Raw genomic sequence first — 18,499 nt, forward strand, 5'->3', positions numbered from 1 at the left:
TCCATAAAGCACCGCAGTCTACAGCATATCTACATCCAAAACCACTCCAAAACTAACACATGACATTAATCATTCCTGGCCATCCATTATAACCTGATAAATTTGCAGAGTTTGTATTCCAGTCCACTGGAGACTTAAAAATAATAAAAAATAAGCTGGAACAGCAAAAATACCAGAGGCCAAAAGAATAAATAAAGCAAAGTAACTCCACAGTCTAGCATAAAAATGAATGACCACTAGAGGTAAATGGTCCAAGTAGTGTCCTCTGCTTCTCATTACAAATGCAAGATTATGGCTAAAATTATTTCACTATGCTTTCTGTTCAAGAGTATGCAACTGCAAAATAGACAGTAATGTCCCATAACATTAAGACATTTCAGGAACATGATCTGCTTCTTTTGCAAGAAATACACTTGTTAATTTACATTTCCATCCCATACATGCAGAAACCCCTTTAAGCAATAAACCTGAAAACATTGTACAGTTACTTGAATCTAAGATGAGTGATCTTGTTAGTATATTGCTTATCTACAGTTGGACGTGTGGCTATTGAAAAGTATAATTGCAGCAGTAGACTATGAGCAACCATTTTCAAATCTCTTGCAAGAGAATCCGGGTCTTGTTTCCCCATTTGCACTGCTAGTGATAAACAGGGTCACAGAATCACAGAATTGTAGGGGTTGGAAGGGACCTCCAGATATCAAGTCCAACTCCCCTGCAAAGCAGGCCTCCTACAACAGGCTGCACAAGTAGACATCCAGGCTGGTCTTGAATATCTCCAGAGAAAGAGAATCCATAACATCCCTGGGCAGACCGTTCCAGTGCTCTGTCACACTTACTATGAAGAAGTTCCTTCGCATATTGGTGCGGAACTTCCTATGCTCCATTTTATAGCCATTTCCACTTGCCCTGTCCCCACATACCACTGAAAAGTTGACTATGTCTCCCTGACTCCCACACTTTAGATATTTCTAAACATTAATTAGATCCCTTCTGAGTCTTCTTTTCTCAAGGCTAAAGTGACCCACTTTTGCTTACCCTTTCCTCACAGAGGAGATGCTCCAGGCCCTTTATCATCCAGGTTGTGGCCCTCCTCTGGACTTTCTCCAGGAGATCCTTGTCTTTCTTGTGCTGAGGAGCCCAGAATTGGATACAGTAGACCAGGTGAAGCCTGACCAGGGCAGAGTAGAGGGGGAGGATCACCTCCCTTGACCTGCTGGCCACACTCCTTTTAATGCATTCCAGGAAAATACTGATCTTCTTGGCCACCAGGGCACACTGCTGGCTCTTCACCAACCTGTCATTCATCAGGACCCCCAGATCCTTCTCCACAGAGCTCCTCTCCAGCAGATCATGACCCAACCTGTTCTGATACTTGCGGTTATTCCTTCCCAGGTGCAAGACTCCACACTTGCTTTTGTTAAATCTAATCTGGTTTGTCCTTGCCCAGATCTCCACTCCATGAAGGCTGCAGGAGGGCTGCCAGGAGGCAGCTTGGCACCCCTGGGACCTCCTGCTTTTCCTACTGTCCAGCTCTTTACTTGGTCAGCCTTGAAAATGTTTCACCAAACAAAACTAAAGGTCATGTTGACTTTTCCAAATTTCTTGAAAATGTTGGAAATATTTTTTTTTCACTTTGTTTTTAAATAGGTATAATTGTTGCTGCTTCTGTTAACAAGTCCTTCCCATAGAATGTGAATCCAGATCTATTTCCAATAGCCAAGAAAACAACAAAAATCCAGTGACTGGAAATTGTCATTTTACTGTGACACTGTTGCTCTTGGATTGTAAAATCTATACAAAGGTTTTCAGTCCTTAAACAGAAGAAGCAATCACTGCATAAGAATTAGGATGGGACACATACACTTCCATAGCACAATATATGAACTCTGATTTTTGTCTGCAACCTCACTGTTTGTAAGACTTAAGGACTTTGATACTAATATCAAGCAATCAATAGCATGAACCAAGGAACCTACAAGGTGTGTCAACAGAACAGGTTTTCAATCAAACTAACATAATGTATTCATCCTCTACTGTGTTCACATAGACTGTGTATGGTATCAAGTGTTCATTACCTCTTTTAATTAGAAAAAAATATCTATGGGCTTTACAAATGCTCATTATCACTTCAATCACAAGAAACTCTATTTAATCATTTAATCATTCCATCATTTATGGAAAAAGTATATTCTTATTCAGAATAGCAAAGGAAACCCACTACACGTATTTCAATATTAAATCTTGCAGCACAGGAAAGGAAGCAAAAATAAATTTGACCCTAGTTGTCTTCTGAAAAAGTAAAAGATTACACTACAGCAGGGCGCCTAAATAGAAAATATTATAAATATATTCTTGCAGAGTATGGCTGCGGAATCTAATATTACCTTATATGATTTTTTATCATTTATCTGATCAGTTTCCAAGGAAATCTAAACTAAGTTTCAAACTAAGATTTAAAGAATGGCAACGTGTTGACATTTATGTATAAAATAGCTTTTACGGTTAAAGATTTGCAGGAATCCAGCTAAGATTTGAAATATAAGTATTAGTGGGGAAAAATCCTATTTGGGAGATAGAAATCATAAACTACTAATTTTTCTACCAATTGACTCAAAAACAGAGAGGAAGAATAGCAAAGATGGGCAAACTATTCTCTGCTGAGAAAAAAAAAAAAAAAAACAACCAGCATTTCCAAGTAACTCCAGGAATATGGGAACACATACATCAAATGTAGGAGTTTAAAAACAGCATTTTGCGAGTCCTCAGAGAAAGTAATATTAACAAAACAGAGTATTAAAAGTTACACCAATACAGAATTGAGAAAGGATTCAAATAGATATCTGCATATATTCATATCAGTTTAAATCTTAATACATACTTTTTTTACTATACATTTAATTTATGACTGTAATATCTTCTTAAATTATAAGGAAACTTGAATCCCGTCCCTGACAATAATGAGTCCATTATTTAAAAAAAAAAAAAAAAAAAGTAATGGGACTCCTTAATTCTCATTTTTTAAAGCAAATTCAAAGCTGTTTCAATAGGTTCCACAATTTTGATGAGATCTTTTCAGTTATTTATTGACAAATTTGAGAGAAGATCAGCAGACATGGAACAAAGTTTGCACCAGTTACATACAGGTGTTGATACTGAGCAGTATATGTATATTTCTTAAGCATTTTTGCAGGGACAGTCAGACACTCTTCTGTACAAATGTAGTTTAGCCACTTGGAAATAACCTTCATTTTTACAGAGCCTTTACAAATACTTTCTGTCAATGCATCCAGTGGCTGAAAGCCAATTTCAGATTGTTAAAGAGGAGATTCCTTGCCTTTTAACTAAATTGTGTGAGATATATGCTTGATCAGCTCAGTCCTTCTCTCTAGACAGTATCCATCAAACATATCATATTACCTTGTGAAACAGACCCTTAATAACTTATCCCCTCTTAAAAGGGACAATTACATGTGTCTTAACTGCATGATCATATACGACGTACCTAAATCCTTAAATTGATAACATGTGACATATCCCAGTAGTGGGAAAGTCTATATTGTTGTGCCAATGGCACAGCACACATAGCAGGATGCCAGCATGGAAAGAGCAAAGCATGAAGGCAGACCACGAGCAGTTCAGTCCTGGCTCCATATATATTCAGGACTTTAGGCAATTCTGGGCTTGGGTTCATAACTATCAGCATAGTTACACGTGCTACATTTTGCAGTATTTGGTGTGATTGGTGCACTTACATCATCAGTACCTGTCAGATAAGGGACAGTGTTGTTCAAGGCCACATTAAGAAAAATCAGTAAAATGTCTATGCGTGGTCTACATGAAACCTTTCTGTTATATGCTATAGTCAAAGTGCTTTGAGTTACAGTCTACGCACAGGTAATTCCACTTTTCCAAAATCTCAGTCTAGGTATGAGTGCCACTTGTCACAGAGGAGAAAGACCTGTACCATGGTTTTGTTCTCCTCCTAGTCCTTATCATGATTGTTTATTCATCTGACATATAATTTTTTTCCAAATTTTAAATAGATAATCCTCTCCCAGAACAGGGAATGGATCCCCACACATCTCAGACATTACAACCAAAGATACGCATGGCGTTGGCTTGCTTTAAACTCTGTTTGGGTAACCTTTAAAATAAACCCATATGACCTTTAAAAATAAATTAACTGGAAACAAAACAGTGAGCTAACAACATTCTCTGTACATAGTACATCTATTTTGACAATCTTTTTGATGGCATAATAGCACTCTAGTTTAGCAAACCATAGTCATGGGAATACATTATCGATTCAAAGTAAAATTCAGTGGGCAGATGAAAGGTCTGTTGAGAGAAGCCCTTTTGCACAGTGTGGATTTAGACAGTATGACATCTCTTAGGTTAGCTTCCTGAACAAAGCTGGAAATTACTTATTACATAAACAAACACTTGCCTATAAGACAGTACAAATGTGCGATGGAGATGGAGATGGGTACCTGAATCTCAAAGTTGAAAAGAGACTTCCACTATTTAATTTTTGCGTTTTTAGATAAGAGATGAAACAGGTACACAGAAATTTGACTTAGGCTGTAAACAAGATTCCCACCTTTCTTTTTATGCTCTGTTATTTCTGTTTCAAAGTGAAAAGGGAAACTTCCGTTGTATAAAAATGTCACAAGGAATCTGTTTTATAGATTAGGAAGGAGATTGGGATTTCTTAAAACAGTTGCTTTAAAATACTACACCCTGGGCTTTGCTTGGGATCCTTCTTTCTGGGAATTGTGGTTGCTGCTGCCAAAATAAAATCTGGTTAACTGTTTAAGTGAGAGTTTCAAGAGAACCTAATTCAGTACAATGAGATCAGCTTATTAGAGTTTAATAGCTATAACACAGACGTGGAAGAAAAAAAAAAGAAGAAAAAAAAAACCACTATTGAAACCCTATCTTCCTCCCACTTTCATTTAGATACATAGATAATTTTCAAACACTGTGGAGTTAATGTAAAATGGACAGTGTTTCTTTCCAGAGCCCTAACAAATTCCATGAGGAGTTAATCTCACTGTTCAAACTGGGTAACTTCCCTGTGGTGTTCATCCTGGAGAAGACAAGACTGAGAAGAGATCTTATCAATACTTATTAATGTCTAAAGGGTGGGAATCAAGAGGATGGGGCCAGGTTCTTTTTGGTGATGCCCAGCAACAGAACAAGGAGTAATGAGCGCAAACTGGAACTCAGGAAAATCCATTTGAACATGAGGAAGAACTTCCTTACTGTGAAGGTGACAGCCACTGGGACAGGCTGACCAGAGAAGTAGTGGAGTCTCCTTCTCTGGAGATATTCAGAACCCACCCACCTGGACACTTTCCTGTGTGACCTATTGTAGGGAGCCTGCTTTAGCAGGGAGTTGGATTCGATACCTCCAGAGTTCCCTTCCAATCCCTTTGATTCTGTGATTATTAGAGCTGTTACTTAGAGTACTGAGAAAACAGTCGGTGCCAGATCTTGAAAGACCTGCTTTAGGTTCAATTTCCATTTGCTTGGTAGTAAAAACAGAATTCTTAAGCAATGATGAAGGAAAAAAGTTAACTTCCCAAATACTTCCCATGTATTTCTTGGTAGTCCTTTCTTCACAACTAAGCCTATCAGAGCTGGCACAGCTGCTTCTACAGGAATGTGGCCTGGATGCAAGGTTCTGGACTGCTATGTTCAAAGAAAGTAGGTAAAAGCAGAAAACATGGGGACCTTAGGACTACGATCTGAAATGAACACAGAGTAAGGATATGCCACAAACCACTCCCTAATGGCTAGGAAAGGTTTGGGGACAGCTAGGACTTGGATGTAATCTGAAGAAACTGGGAAGTCAAATCTATTCCTAGGAATCTTCCATGCTTTCAGCAGAAGGAAAAGGTGCATTTAGAGCCAAGTCTGCCCATTGACAAAAAATGAGGGTGAGATGCACTGCATTAATGAGGAAAAAAGGCAAGGAGACTGAGACCACAGAGCAGAATCAGAGTTACGAATGAAGGAATAAAAAGGGAGTCAAGATACGTGTGAAGCAAAGAACATATCTGTACCACAGAATGGCAGAAGATAGGGAAAAAAATCTGAAGGAAAAGGAGAATACAAAGAAAAAAGTTCATTTCTTTTAAAATAGTTGATGGTGGAAGATTATACCTTGATGCTGGTTTTCTTAACCAAAAAGTTTTTGGTTGCTGCATGTGTTTATCTGAAATACAGTGTGGCTTTTAGCACTCTGCCTCATTTTCTCCTGTTCCACCCAGACCAAAAAAAAAAAAAAAAAAAAAAGGAGGGAGTTATTTACTTTCAGTCAGATTGCTAAGACATATAAAGCCAGTTCTGCCAACATCACGTCTCACAACATCAGTATAGCCTACTACTGGCTGAGTCCTTTTTGTGAGTTGTTTCCTTGTGATTAACTTTTCCAAGTCAGGATGGCTGGACGGGGAAATGTTTGGATTGGGTTTGGGATCACATTCCAATGCCTCATAATTTAAAGTATATGGTATGTTCAATTCTAATGTTATACACAAAGAAGTAGTTTTGCACACACTGGCTCCAATCTAGATACCAACAATCTCTAGCAGGTCTGAATACCACCAAACTGAATAATAATATATGTCTCCACTTTTTGACCAAGCTGTCAATGCTATTTTGTTTTTCTAATGTTTAGCAGAGTTGATGATAAGTCATAAGGCCACACTTGAAATAGAGGTAAAAATCCATGGAATGCTGCAGCTTTATGTTGGCAATAAGTGTGGCCTTCATGCTCTTGATTTTGGAGATTATATTTCACAAAGACAGTCCTCTGGTAGTATACAGGTTCTGTAATAAATGTGCATTCAAAGTATAATATGGCCAGTACCATCTGGAGAACATGGGAGTAGATAGTGACAGAAAGCTCAGCTCCCTATACCAGGCAGAACACAGCAGAAAAGGCATCATTTACTTGTCATCTTTGACAGACATACATCAGATATTCTCATACGCTGCAGTCTTTATATTCTATCAACCAAAGTAAACCACTCAACCAAAGTGCATCCACAGCAATGAAGTGAATCCACAGACATATTAAATGTGACAGAGCTGCTTTTTGTGTTAAAACATGTCTGCATATGTTTTTGTATAAAGCGTTCTATGTAGCATCAGAAATACACATTCCTGTCTCTCACCCAGGCCTTAGTGCTCTGTACTCTACAGAAAAATCACAGATCAGCAATGAGAAGATGGGTTTCTCCCCTTCCATGCACTTCCTACAAAATCAAAGAAATGCACAACTTTAATTTCTGATACTTACATATCTATGAAAACAGTATAATGTACCTAAGAGGTCTGTTTCTTCCAAAAGACTGATCAAAGTAAAGACGTGGTGTATGCTTACTTTGCCTGAGCTCTAAATAAAGAGCAACCAAAATAACTAAATATGAAATTTAATCCAAAAGACTTAGCTAAGCAAAGTAACAAGCTGACATGCAGAATCAAACTCTTGTTACAAAGCAGGTGAACAAAAAGCTTACTAGTTTAAGATAACTGACTGCTAAGAAATCTCTAATTTCAAAGAAGAAAACCCATCAGGTAAGATATCTGGATTACCCTTTTTTTTCTTTTGCCCACCTGAAGTAACATACTTCTTAAAATGAGGTAAGCAAGTAAACTGATTAACTGAGTTTTAACTAAAGTTAGTATTGTTATTTTTAAACTTTGTATGATACAAAACATATTTCAAGGAGGGGAAGGTGCCTTAAGTCTCTAAATAAGGGGAAAATATTTTCAGGTCAAGTATTTTATTTCTTGGGAATTAAATCACTCATGCTTTTGTATCAAATTTAAGCAAATAAAAATACAAACATTCTCACTTCATCAAAAATTCTTTTGGGATTTATTCCTCAAAACAAAGGCTTTCAACAATCCCGAGGCATATAATCTTAGGCTTCATTTTTGATCCAAGTAACATTAGTTTTGCTGGAGTAGGAAAAAGGAATTCTTCAAAAGATTTAAGTCTCCTAGCTTTAAAAACAGGAATTTGGAGTAAAGTGAAAGTATGAGCTGATTTTAGTGGTATTAATCCTCAATATTAATGCTTCAATACACTGATGATTTTAAACTCACAGATCATCTACTCTGGTTTTAAACTGTAAAATATTTTATGATGTTATTTTTATTAATGTTTCAATATTAAGAATCTAAGCATGAACACCCATCCAAATTCTTGCTTCGTTTACACACACATTGAATATTTGGCCATACAATCCATCAGATAATTCTCAAGACAGATTTTCATCCACATTTAAGCTGTTTAACACTTCTTAATAGTAAATCTTATTTTGTTGTTGCTTTAGTGAAGAAAGTCAAACCTCTCCTTCTCATAGTAGAACATTTAATATGGTTAAAGATACAAGTAGATATACTTACCTGGACTGAAGCTAATTTGGTTGGAAAATGACTTCATATATTTTGGTTCTCCATACATAAGACAAGGACAGAAATGTTCCTGTGTGCTTTCAAAGATTTTCTCAGCTTGACAGGATTCTCCTTGATCTTTTGTTATTAACTTTGCAGTATCTCAACATTATCAGTATTTCACTCATCTTCTGTGGGCAACTATTTTCCGAAAAAGGGATGCTTTTTTTCAGGGAACAGCTGTAGCAATTATTGCTGGTTTGTTGATAGTGAATGCATCTTAAAAGCAGACTTCAAAGAGATAGTGGTGCTGCAGATTCCCCCTATATTTCAGCCTTGCTTGATGAGCACAGAAACAGGTGTTCAACCTGTATTCATGAGTGGAAACTAGTTAAAATAGATTGACATATCAAACAGATTTCATGGAAATCTTTTATTGTATACAGTCATATTAATCAAACCCATCCATGTCTTTTTCGGGAATAAATCGTAAAGAACAATCAACTGTCTAGTCCTTTTTTAAAAAGAAAGAAACAAGAACTGTAAGGCTAAGCTGTAACATCACTAGGAAGTGCCCCATCTGACAAATATATGATATATAACATGATTAAGGTATCTTTGATGTATGACATAATAAAGGTATCTTGAGTTGACTGACAGAAATTAATCATTATTTCCAAAATTTATTTTCTTCCTCTTTTTTTCTAAAACAAAAGGAGGACTATAATAACCAGATGGCTTTGGATTTTTTTTCTTAAAAAAAGTACTGAAAAATATATATTTACAATCATTAATTCAGCATAGGTAGTGTATTTGTGCTTCTATTGACTATAGTTCTCCAGTTAGTACTTGAACTGGATGTAGTATGTAAATGTAAATATGAGCCTTTCTGTGTCATTATTTTAGCCTCTTTCACTCTAAATAAGTTCTTTTTTAAACTTCAAGAACAACTTCATTATAACTCTTACATTTCTTTAATTAATCAAAACTACTTACAGTTATTTAACTCTGTGCTGTATTCAGGCTAAAGATGTACATATTATCTTAAAATACTCCATCCACGTCAACGTAATTTCTGGCCTAAGAAGTGCCACCCTTTTACTTTGTCAGTTGGGTTTTCACATATCCAGGCTAAAGTTGATTAGAAGGGCTGGATCCACCACAGGGCCCAGTTTTCACAAAATCACTGGACTGAAGAGAAATAGATCCAGAAGCAATACTGAACAGATAATAAGTCAAGTTTATTGGCTGTCATGTTGAAATGAACAGTCCCAGTAAGTGTCATGCAGCATTTTTATTGGGTAGCAAGTGTACTATAAAATGGAGTTTTGTAGAAGGCAACAATCTCACAGATTTGTGTTAGACTAAGGAAATTATTGAGAGAAATAGGTTGTGCTTCTTGTTTTAACTGGAAAAGATTTTAATGACAGAATTTATACTTCAAGTGTTGGATCCTAGGAAATATCTCAAGAGATGAGAGAGATGAAGCTGTAAAAGAATTCCTACGTTTACCTTTCTCCTGCTATGTCATTCAATGAGAAGAGGAAAACATATCATGAGTACCAGAAACAACTGTTTTTTACAATTAAAAAAAAAAAAAAGCCATTTTTACTTTGAAAAGAGGAGCTGCTTACATGTAAGTGTACATTTCCTCATTAGCTTATGACAGAGCAGAACTCTTGATGGCTGGCTACAGAAGAAAGTCTCTTAGGAGAATTATTATTCGAAGTGTGAGAAACATACTGATAAGGGCATGGTGATTTCTATTTTCAAGACAATATGTCAGTTAACGTCAGAAGATTCTTTAAAGCAGAAGTGTTGCTTCAGTAAAGCTTCCCATTAGGACAAGGGTGCAAGAGCAGTCCCTCATACCTGCAGAGGTCGTTTATTATCTTATTTATTGCTGTGAGTATAAGCTCAGGCACAGCTTTCTTCCTTCCCCTGCACAAGCTGCTTCCCAGACAGAAGAGGATGCTCTAGCCCTGCAGAGTCATCTGTCACGTGCTCCAAATAATGTATGGTTATCTTCAGCTGTGGTCAACCAAATTGCATTAAAATGGTGTTCTCATTCCCTGAGCAGCTTTCCTAGCCATAAAAGCATTTGACCCTGTCAGACAAGAGACAAGCCGTCTGTGGAAAAAGTCTGAAGCAAGTTGATAAGCACTTCAGAAAAAATAGCGAACATATTGTCCTTTCAGGGTTCAACCCTTCCATATGTACAAGTATTAAGTATGGCAGTTGTTTTAACATCATCGTGACAGAGGAGCCTGCAGTACACTTTTAATTTAAATTAAGTAATTTATGATGTGAAGGCCAATAATTTTAACCATAAGATTATCTTTTGCTCAGTCCTCAGTAGCAAGTTATAAACACCTTTATTTACAGTTTCTTATGCTTAATTAAACAGAAGATTATTACTGTATGATTCAGCTTCCATTCTGTTTTTTCCAGAAATTAAAGTTTAGTTTCCAGACACTTTTCTACTTAATTATATTAATCACATATAACAGCTCTTTAGCTTAAGTTCACATTCCACCATTGCACATTAAAGCTATTAACAGTGTCCCAGTGCAGATACTCCAGGTTGACTTTTGACAAGGACATTAATGAATGCAATAGAGTGAGCAAAACCAAACTTGGGTTGTTTTTATGCTTTTATGTATTTCAAAACTGAAAATAGATCATATAAACAACACATAACGTGTGGCAAATTATTAAAAAAATAGGTACCGATTAAGAGATTCAGATTTAGAATGCATACAAATTCAGTTACCAAAAGCAGTAAGGAGAAAACAAGTGTATAAATTCTGAAGCTAGTTTTATTATAAAAGCTCAAATTCAAACTTAAATCATTCTATGTGGAATTAGGGAAGACGTTAATTGAGACTGGTATTTATGAATGCACAGTGCTAGCTTGGTTCAACTGCCTAAACATGCACATCGGGTGTCATCTGAGATGTCAAAAAGATCTTAGATGCTAGCAATCTGATGGCAGATATGAGACAAGACCTCCAGGAGACCTGTGCACTTTTGAACTGGCAGCTGGATTCAGGTGGGTCTCTAGAGTGTCTCAAATGGCATCAGACATTTGCAAACTGAATTGTGCCAGGAACTCTAACATTTCACTTAGATAAAGATTATAGGAGAGATAATGTTCCCTCATTGGGTATTGCTAGAATAGGGGAAAAAAAATGTGTCTGTCAATTAAAGTACAGTTCAAAGTTCTGTTTGAAGTCCACTCCTTAGAGACCACTGGTATGGTATTGTCACAGATCCATTTCTAACCCTGGGGGCTAATGTTGCTCTCACTTAAGTCTTGGTAAATCAGCCCTTTGATTCTTCAAGAGCTCTTTTGAGATATATCAGCATTTGCTGCAGAACCTACAGTAGCTTCACCTAATTGGCAGAGGACATGAAGACACTAGGCTTGGTGGGAGAACAGGACTCCCAGCTGGAGAACTGAAAGATGAACTTCATGCAAAGAAAGGAAAAGAATGAACCAGGCTTTTCCGTTGAAAGGGAATGCAGAAGGTTCCAAAGGACAGGGAACCTGCCACTCATTTCTGACCCTGCTAAAGGCTGCTGTATGTTTCCACTACTGTTTTGCTTTCTTTTCTTCTCCTTTCCTCAAAATAATGGCTTCTGCTAGAGGAAATTAATTTCAAAGGACGCATATTTCTCTATATGAAAGAGGAGAGAAGCAAACATGGATAGAGTCTTGAGAAGAGCTTGAAATGTCCAATGACCAAAAGCTCTCCTGAGGCTCAGTTTGTAATTCAATAGGACAATTCAAGGAATTTGGTAAGACTACTCTTCTGAATTTTTTTCTGGTCTGTCAGAGATTTCTCTTACCACTTATTTTAAAGAAAACCAGCCACATAACTTAGCCAGAGTGAGCTGCTGCCAACACTCCTCCAATGCTCCTACCTCCTAGACATATCCCATGTCCTTGGCATGAGCGAACAGAATTGATATGTAAAAATGAAGACTTCACGTGCAGATAGACTATCATTTTTAATAGGCCTCAGAACTGTCACTTCATTTTTTGCCACACTGGCTGGGCACCAGAAGTCCAAAATATGAAACATCTCTCTAAAATAAAATACTACTGAAATGGTCTCTTTTGTTCTCTATATTAATGGCTTAAGAAACAATGGAGTATGTAAATTCGCAATGAATAGGACATTCTATTTTTTTCCAGTGGAAGAGTTCCTTAATTCACCAATCTATTGAAGAGTCTTGCTCTATTCTGTAGTTTTTTTATGAGTGCTGAAATCCAGATCAGCAAGATTAGAATTTATTTTGTATTAAAATCGATATGCATTTGCATGCCACCTGGAATTCTTTGACAAACTAAACATTAATTAGTACTTTTATGGTTAATTGCAATCAATTATTACAATGTATTAATCAATTATTAAAATGTAATTAGTAATTAATTACATTTGTAGGTTAACGAGTTTAAAATTTTAACACAAGAAAATTGCAATCCTAACCTGAAAGAAAAGTGCACCCATATATGAACTTCAACAAAGTTTGCTGCACTAATGTTCTAAAAACAGTAATAGTAGCACAAGTGAAGTAGTGCTGAGTGTTTATTAGGATAAATGTGATGGAATGGGCAAAACCTCACCTAATGCCATATAGCACATTACTCAAATTGTACTTCTAATCTGTAAGTACATTACATCATGAGTCATTCAAAGGAAAGGGCAGAGTTTCCTGCCCAATTCATTACAAAATGAAAGTGACATTTAGAACGTGAAAAATGAGACATGGGAATTGTAGCAGCTCACAGGTAGAGTTCTTTTTTTCTCATGAGAATTCCTTTACTTAAATTTTAAAAACCTAAAAAATCTGTCTTACTAGCTGCAAATTATCAGGATTATTTCTTAAAATTATAGGACCTTCAAATTTGGCATCGGTTTATCCACATTATCTGGGAATCTAGATAAGGGTGCAGAAGAATTTCACATAGAAGGGAGGTTTTCTGTGTTCATTTTTGTGGTTTTTAAAGTACTACCTTGTACCCTTCAGTGCCTCTGAACAGAAAACTTTAACGCAGTGTTAACCCCATTATAGTGTTAAAATAGTGTAGAAAATGTATCAAGCCAGCCAGAGAGGATGGATGCACCACAAATCAACTTTTATCTACAATGGTCAAACACTTCTGGTGTTACCAAAAATCAAAAGAAATGCCATGAAAAGATAATACAAGATATCCAGTTATATGAAAGGTAATTGGGTTTATAAAGACTAGTTCTCATCAACATACTACTCACTTGCCTCCTCCTCCTCAAATATGTGTCATTGTTCCACTTTCTACTGCCAGTGTGATGACTTGGAAACACCAAACTAGTTGCAGAGGATGAAGGAAAAAGATGTGAGCTTGTTAACTGTATCATGTCTTTCAATGACAGAACTGAGCACTATGGGGAAATCAAATGAAACACGCAGAACCATAGTCACTATTTATTCCTTCCATTCTGTCACTTTTAAAAATGGATGAATATGCTGAATACAATCAAGGAAAGATCTTCCATGAACTTATCGTTTATATTTTCTAGGTTTCTAATTCAATAAGTCATTAAATTCTTTACAGAGGAGAATCATTCCAGAAAGGCATACTGTCTTAAAGCTTGCTGTTAATCCTACAAGTGAAAAAACATCCCTAGTGAGAAGAAAGTAGCACAAGCTAGGGGTTTGAGGTGAGGCACAGACCATGACTGAAGGCTTATCTGTCAGTATAAATGGAATAGAAGCAGAAAAATCTGCCAAAAAAAAAAAAAAAAATGGGGGGTAAAAGAAAAGCCAGAGCACTCCTTTCTGCACAGTGTCTGCTCATAGCCAGCTCCGTGGTGTTCAGAGATGAACAGAATGCCAAAAGCATGAAGGGAACTTCAGTGCTGTGCATGGGAATGAGCAATTTGTCCAACTCCTGTATCTTAAACAAGGGCTTAAGAGATTAAGATGCAGATGTCTCATGCTAGCCTATGAAGCACTGACATTCCCTTTCTCCAGAGACTATATGCATATCTAAAAATTAGCTCTACATAGCAAGCTGCAGACTACTGGGACAGAAGAGCCATCCAGATATCAATAGTTTGACTTTGGTTTTGATTCTGTTCAGCAAGGAGATTTATCTTAGGTTTAACAACCTGGTGCAACAGCTGCTTACCATAAAAAGATTTCTACTACAAACTTTGTTTAAAGAACTTGGAGCAATGAAAGATAACAGACCATCCACTCCTAACTCTGCTCAGTGACTTTTTGTCATTGAGTTAAAACTTAATTTAGTTTTGCCTAGGTGCTGCGTTTCCTTGTCGGGCTCATTGCCTTAGGTATAAAACACCTACCAAACTGGGAAAAGTGAGCACTGCATGCCAGTATCATTATGGTGCTACATAGAACTGTAGAAGAAACAGAGATAGTACATTAACTCTACTCTCACATGAAATGTCATTGTTTCTTTAAGATAAAGCCAAAGCCTCTGAAGGGGGAGTAGGTTTGACATTTATGGCTTCTATAGAGCTGTTCGAATCTGCACTGTTTGGCCAAAAATCATACTTTTTCTATGTAGATGCTTACCACTAATTTGATTATACAGAAGCTCCTATTATAAACACTAAAAAAACTATAAAACATAATCCTAATATTTCCCCTGAATCTGCACCATAAGGTCCTATTGCACAGCTCGTCCCTACAGAATACCTGAAGAGGAGTGAGAGGTTCATTTTCTTAGTCCATACACATCAGATATAAATTTTATACTAACTGTGTAAGATGAAGATTATTGCAAAAGTGGAAGAACGTGAACACAGACATAAAATAAATGCTATTCAAAATTATTCATCTGCAGCTATGAGAGCTGTACTAAAAAGCTACTGACAAACAATGGAGCTCTATGAAAGTCCTGTCCTTCCAGAAACATTTCCATCATCCCAGACTACGTCTCCTCCTTCTTGTAGGCAAAGTCCACTATCACTCCCAAGGAGTACATTAAAGGGAGGCAGGCTAGGGAATCAAAGCTCATCAAGGTGCTGGACTTTACAGACAGCTGTGCTCCATAAGTCAGCTTACAATTCATCAGCTCAGGAACAACTGGAGATTGTGATCCCAATGTTTTAAGTTTTGCTGCATTTGGTTAAACTAATTCTTAAAAAGTGGTAACCATAACTATTATAAACTAAGGCTATTATAAAAATAATATATACATAGAATCAGTATGGCATGAAACTACATGTTTATTAAAAAATCACAGAATCACAGAATGGCCAGGGTTGGAAGGGACCTCAAAGATCATGAATCTCCAACCCCCCTGCCACAGGCAGGGCCACCAACCACCACATTTAATACTAGACCAGGCTGCCCTGGTTCCCCATCCAATCTGGCCTTGAACTCCTCTAGGGATGAAGCATCCACAACCTCTCTGGGCAGCCTGTTCCAGCACCTCACCACTCTCATAGTAACTTTACTTGCTGGCAACCAAAAGAAGACTCTGGTCTTGAGATTCTAATCTAAATATCATGTTTCTATATAGCAGTGTTCTCAAAATTAAAACACAATGGACCAAGTTGCATGACATTCTCCTCATGTTCATTCCTGTTGGGAACTTTCACTCATCAGCTAAAATTTCTGCCTTTTATGCATCGCTGCTTATAGAAAGAAAATTGCTAGTTTTAAAAAGATGATTTTTCAGTTTGCCATTTGTTTCATACCAATGAAAGAAGGGGAAATACTACCTAATAAATTGTATACATCATCCTCAGAAGTGAGTTGAAGCTCTCAAATTTGATTCAAACGAGAAGGTTATCACTCAGATCAGTCACCTAAAACCAGGAAAAGAAAGTGGTAGTGTGTGCTTGCTTTGAAGATACTGCCCTCTGATGCTGGTAGGAGGTACTTTCTTTTTTAGTCAAGCAGTCCAATACCCAGGATTTATGATACCAAGAGGCAAAAAAAAAAGAGTATTTGTGCTGAACAGAGAATTCCTTTGGACTAAGGTCAGTAGAACTACTTGTTGACAGAAGGGGAGCACAGGGACTCACACAGTCTGCAGAAAGCTAGTTTACTGGGAGACCGACAACGCTACTGCTTATGCATATGTATGTCTTCCTTCAATCATTTACTTTTAAGCCATTTTGAGGTTCTGCTGTTCAAAATGTGTATCATGCTCACAGGACAATTTCTTAGCTTACACAAACTTGATTAAACAAAGCATGAAATTACCTTTCAGCATGTAAATGCTTTGCAAATTTAAAATCCTAGAAAGCACTTAAGTGGGTTGAATTCTTCCAATACACAAAACTGCCTTCATTTTCAGTCCCATACATGTCTGTATATGGTTAAAAATGGGATTAGAGGTTGCCCGGTGACTCATTTTAACAACTTCTAGGACAAAAGCAAAACGCCATCAGACTATAATTCTGATTTCCTGAATATAATCATGAAAAGGAACTGGTTTATGCAAATCATCTTCCTACTGGAAATGACAGAGTAACTCTCCTGAGGGGCTGGGAAGATAAACGTAGGGAGGAACACTGAAAGTGTACAATTTGTATGATGCTGAAAGGAAGGAAATGCAGCAGATCTGGGTTTTTGTTTTGGATTGGGAGGGATTAGTTCTTCCTGTCGACTCCCTCTCTTTTTAAAGTTCATTAATACCTTTGCCAGTAAAGCAGAGATTTTAAGGATTTTCAGAGCAGACCTTTACAAAGCGGAATCTGCAGATCTGCTTTTCAAACATACCTCTGAGCAATCATGCACCTTCCACCTACTCCCACAAAGATAAGGACATATTTTAAAAGGGAAAGGAAAGAACAAAGGCAGAAGTCCAAAAGAATTACGTGACTTTTTTTTTAAGAATCAAAAATTAGAATATCCAGGAAGATGACTGTCAAAAAATATAAAGAGGAATCAGTAATAGCTCACCAAACAAATGAAACTACAAACTGTTAAGAGAAAAAGACTTCTGGAATTTAACTTAAGCTATATGAAAACTGGGCTTAACTTTATAAACGGCTCTTGATTCCGTAGCACACATTTTTACACAGATGAATTAAAAGAAACACAATAGCATGACACACTAAATTAAGAGGAGCATGTTTAAGTCAGCATAAGTGTCCTTCCCTGGCCTTGTATCTCTCCCAAAATCTGAATGAGCATTGAGGAGTTACAACCACACAAATACATACTTGGTCTGCCAGCAGGAAGCACTTTTACTTTAATGGCATTCACATTCCCATCAGTGAAATTGTAGAGCTGTGTAATCTGCTCTCTCCATAGTTATTTTTTTATTGTTATTTTGGGATGAGTTCAAGGAGAAAGTAGGTCAAAACATTTGAAGAGTGATTGGTCTGCATTTTGTACATTTAGCAAATTTGGTTGCCTGAAAAATCACCGTCAGCAAAATGTTCTGATTGCATGGTCATCCTTGCAAAGTTGCAGCAATTCAGTTATAATGCAGCTGTAGTGGATTGCTGCCCTTTTATCATATTAAAAAAAAAAAAAAAAAAAAACAGTTCTGATTCATAGCAGTGCTTTTAGTATCACTTTTCTGTAGTGGTATCATTTAGCAAGTAAAAAAACGTGAAGGAAAGTGAGAGCTCGATCAGTCCCTAGAATTTCTAGCACAACAGATGTAAAAGCTGTCTTGCACAACCATGCAGTGTATATTATCGTTTTTCTTAGTGTCTAAGCTTACTATCCAAGAGAGCTTTCATAGTGAATTTGTGACTTCATGACAATCTCAGGATCCTGAGAATTAGTAAATGACTTCAAGCTTCAGCTCATGCACTTTAGTGTAAAAAGTCAATAATAAAATTTAATGTCAGAATTTAAATGTCTTTAGTACTGTCAAGACTTAATAGCAAGTGCCACCAACTTCACAGGCTGAACATTCTTCTGGTATAGGTACTGTCTTGCACTGCAGCAGTGGACTGGCTTAAGACTATGCAGCAAAAAGAACAGCAAGGTACAGGCCCATTTCCCAAAGGATATTTGCTGAGTACAAAAAAAAAAAAAAAACAGAAGATTAAGTAAATGGATTCTTGAGGACATGAAGTATATAGTAGCACAATTGTCT

Source organism: Meleagris gallopavo, chromosome 1 (assembly GCF_905368555.1).
Source record: "Meleagris gallopavo chromosome 1, MGAL_WU_HG_1.1, whole genome shotgun sequence".
In the NCBI taxonomy this organism is placed as follows: Eukaryota; Metazoa; Chordata; class Aves; order Galliformes; family Phasianidae; genus Meleagris; species Meleagris gallopavo.